The following is a 4,724-nucleotide window of genomic DNA, read 5'->3' as shown; positions in this document are numbered from 1 at the left end:
TTTTTTATTGTTATCATTTTTTTATTTAAGTTTATTTTATTTTTTTGTTAAAACATGTGGGTTTAAAATCGTTCAAAAGCAATTGAAAATATTTATTATATACTAAATTGAATGCGGCACATAATATGTATATGTATAGTATGTATGTATTATAGTAGTATAATTAATATTTTTCGTTCAACATCTCACGAGCTAGAAAAGACATTGTTACCAATTTTTTTTTTAAGGTTGGACGATGCACTTGAATGCCCTAACATAACTTTTGTTGACCTCTAATTAAATAAAAACACACTTTTTCTGTTAGAGGATTTTTTCAAAATATGCAATGTTATTTGGTATCAACTATTTGAATAGCAACGTAGATGTTAAACCACGACATTGAAATAAGACCATCAATATTTACAATTGATGTTTGAACATTTGAAATAACAAATACATCTCAGTCGTAGATAAAGGAATTTTAATTATGAAAAATATTTAAAACATATAAAAGTAATAACTGATTTTTTTTTTTTCACATGGTTATACTAAATTTTAAAGTTGAAATAACGGGAAAAGAAATACAGGTCCACTAAGAGGACATTAGACAGTACTGATACTGATAATTTTATTTATTATTGATGTTTTGATACTTTATAGTTTGTTTAAATATATTATATAAAATCTTATAATTTGAAATTTCGTAATAAATATTTTTGATAAAAGAAAGAGAGTAATAATCTTGTACGTTAGACTAGTACATAATAATGCTAATAAATTCACGCAGCTTATAAAATGAGTAATAAAACTTACTATTGGGTGATAAAAGAAGTAATGAAAAAGAAAAATTTGCAAATAATGTTATTATCCTATCATTTCTTAGATAAGACCGCACTAAATTTCAAACGTAGATAACGCCCACTATATTGAGAAGTCTGCACGCGATATATTATGACGCTGAGTTTCTAAGGCATCCCGAAAACTTTATACTTAATTTTTTTTTTTAATATTCATTAAAGAGAATTAATACAATCTGTCACATAAAGGGCGTTAAGTAATTAAGTAAAATTATGGGCGTGTTCAAATATTCATTCATACAAGAACGATAAAGAAGAACCAAAGAAAAAAAAAAACAGAAAAAAAGGAAAACAAATGTAAAGGATAATAATTAAGATATAAATATAAAATAAAATACTATCATGATTTATATAAACAAAAATATAAATCTATATGAAAAACATAATAAAATAAAGCGGATGATAAATTAATAAAAAATAAAATAAGACAAAGAAAATTAAATTTAAGTAACAATAAAATAAATACATATTTGCCTCAATATATAATATTTTTATTAATTAATATTTAAAATCTTTATAATATCATTATATGTTTATTGTATTAGTGTGTGGTTATTACTAGTCGTACTTCAACGCTGTAGAATTTATTTATTTTTTATTATGGATAAAAATTTTAAAAGTTAAAAATGTGTTCACGATCTGTTATTTTATTTTTTCAATAGCTAGGATGAATTTTAAAGCTGACAAGCCGTTTTTACTCGTTTCGGTCATCAATAACCAAATAAATCATTCTAAGAACTTCTCAAGCTGATCACAGATAATTTTGATTCACCATTTTCAAGTGTAATTTCGATTATAAATTTTTGTCAATTGGTTTTCTCTCTAATAATTTGTAGTTAAAAACTTGAAAATAGTATAATTATATTGCGATATCATCTTTTATTGTTTAATCATTTGTGGAGAAAATAAATAATGAACACTCCTGTATGATCTCCAGGGCATTTTCTCTTCGGATACAAATTGTCAAGCAAGGTTACGTAAAAAAGTGGTTTAATTAGGTATGGAATTTAAACTTGAAGGATTTGTATTTATTAAAAAAATAAAATAAAAACATAAGCATATAAGAAGGGATTTGTAAAGTGGTGGACAGTCTCTGACCTATTTGGGACTCACGGCATTGCAAGACATAAAGAAGATTTGAGAATTTATTTTCTAAACAACTTTCAGAAGAAATAAACTATATTTCAGAAATTAAACAAATTTTAAAAAAATAATGTTTTCATCTTTTATTAGCGAATCTTCAACGTTTCTTTCATCAAATTTATCACTTTCTCAAGATCGTGATAAACTATTTAATTTGTCTTGAAACAATCGTAGAGCTCAGTTTACTCTTGATTAATTTATTGTTGGAAATTTTATAAGTTCGCAATTTGACTCGCTACGAGTGATATTAGCACATATGTTAAACTAATAATAATATTTAACATATTTTACACTATATATTAATATTTTTGAAAGTGCATTAAATCAAATAAAAAAAAAACATATATCAGTGCAAGTGTGAATGACAATTTATTGAGTTCAGAATTTTGACTTTTTCTCATTTTGACTCAAATAAAAAAATGTGATATGATTTACACTAGTCGTTTAACAGCATGGTTTATAGGATAGAATAGAAAATATCTGTTGTAAATGAGAAAAATTAACAAAAAATTAAATTATTTAAATTATATCAAAAGAGAATGCTAATAACATATTTTTTTTATTTAAATAGAATATAAAATCAATTCATGAAGTTTTTTTCACACCATCTTCGTGAAATTAATTATCCATAAAAATTTAAAAATCGGTATTTTGTAATTTTTATTTGTGTGAAGTTCATAATAATATCATTTGTTGATCAATGGACCACAACGTCTACATTTTTATTTTGAAAAATAAATTTAAAAAAAGTTTAAAACAAATTATGTAATTTTGATCATTCGTACTTATTACAGTCAGGGTAGAATATTTAAACATACGCACTACATAAAACGTTTATTATTTTTTATAAAAATAGAAAATCGTCAGAATATCATGTTGCCAAAACAACAGCTGAAAAATAAGTGAGACCTCAAAGGATCTAGTGTTGCTCTATATATGCCCGTAGGGATATTTACGTTACAAGGTCCTAGGTTGAGTTGGAATTACCTAAACAAATATAGACACAGTTCCAAAATAACAGCAGTGGGGGCACGTCTCGTAAGCACACCGGGGTATCTTTAGTACTGCCGAACCGTAATCAAAAATTGGTGTCCAAAAAAAAATTATACACTATTTTTATTTAACCAAAAATTTATATTTCTAAATTGAATTAAAGATATATGGTGATCGAATAATCCCGTAAATTCTACTTCCAAGTCCAAAAGTTTACTAATTAAATATTCAAAATATGTTTTTAATGCAGTATACATATGATAACTAAATTCATATTTAAAAAATCTTGATACAGCTTTTGGGTTTATAATTTATTACGAATGCAATCAGTTTTAGTTTTTTTTTTTTTAGAAGTAAAAATTAAAATTTTCTAGTAAAATATATTTTTATTTTATTTTCTCTTCTTGATAAGTGAAGATTAGTTAAATTTATAACTGATATCGCCCACTAAATAGTAATTTATTTTTAAATTGTATCGTATGTTTTTAACATTTAAGACTAGTATAAGTTAAATTATAAGCACAAATAATTTACAATTCCCAAGGAATAGCTAAATAAATTATATAACTATATATATTTTTAAATTTACATTGCACCTAACAGAATATTTTAAATACTAATCATTGTAAAAATCAATATTTTATATTATACGGTTAAGTTTATTTGTAATATTTATACACATGTGAATGATAATTATTTCTAATTAGCAAATAAATTTAGATAAATACCATATATAAGTCGTATTAAACAAGAGGATGATGTATTCGAAAGTGTTATAAATTATTCAGAGATATGTGAATTGTTTGCATGATGCTGAATTCTAATTTCTATGCGATAAAAATGACGGCGTGAAAGTATGTTTTTAAAAAAAATATTTGTTATCAATTACACTATAAAAACGTTATATAACTTTAAATAAAACAATAAAATTACCAGAGAGGCTGATAAGACTGTTAGCAGACGATCACAAGACAGAAATGCCGACCCAGAGAAGTGAACGGTGTTGCTCGGAGAAGTAGCGCACACTGACTGAGACCCCACCACAAGACCCAGCGCCACTACCGGCCTCCCGACCAGTTCATTCACCTAGTTATCCAGTCCCATACCCAACTTCCTTCAAGAATGTCCGACATTCGAGCTAGAAAGTGTTCCAAGATGAAGGAGAAATTTGATTATGATAATTATAAATTTCATGAACAATTTTTTTCAAATTATGATTTTCCCCCTCCTTTTTCCCCTCCCGAATCCATTCCGTATAATCCAAAATCCTCGATGCTCCTTATTACGTCACAAATAAACTCATCCACAAAAACCTCAACATCTCATTCGTTGCAGATTTGGCCCGAAATAGATATACCTCCTATTATTACGAAATCCTTACCCACCCAAACACATTAGTTCTTGATCTCTGATAATCCTCTGGGGCGTCTGAAAAGAAGATGACCACGTGATATTTTAATTTAAAGCAATTATTGAAGTACCTAGAGGGTGGTTTCTTCCCCAAATTATCATGTGTTCTAAAGCATTTATTCTATTTTTTTTTTTTTATGCAATTCTAAATTTCAATAAATAAACAAATATTTTTTTTTTTTATTTCTATATTTATTAATCGACAAATATTTTGAAATCTACTACAATTTGTGACGGTCAATTGAAATAGGCAAGAGTAAAAAAAACAAAACATAAAGGCGATAAAAATAGATATACATTTATGAGTATGAAAGAAAATTTACATGATAAAAATAATTGAAA

General features: G+C 25.9%; 1 protein-coding gene across 1 annotated transcript in view; it reads right to left on the bottom strand.

The window, feature by feature from the left end:
• The window catches only part of LOC106689035 (scavenger receptor class B member 1), a gene marked incomplete in the record, with an annotated part of 50,092 nt that extends 46,056 nt beyond the window's left edge, over window positions 1-4,036 (bottom strand). The window contains 1 exon segment of the mRNA XM_067048268.1: window positions 3,906-4,036.
• Window positions 4,037-4,724: the final 688 nt, after the last annotated feature.

This window comes from Halyomorpha halys, unplaced genomic scaffold (assembly GCF_000696795.3).
Source record: "Halyomorpha halys isolate HHAL.00 unplaced genomic scaffold, Hhal_1.1 Scaffold1266.1, whole genome shotgun sequence".
Classification (NCBI taxonomy): domain Eukaryota; kingdom Metazoa; phylum Arthropoda; class Insecta; order Hemiptera; family Pentatomidae; genus Halyomorpha; species Halyomorpha halys.
The sequence above is the reverse complement of the archived record's forward strand: the minus strand, read 5'-3'. Positions and strand labels throughout refer to the sequence as shown.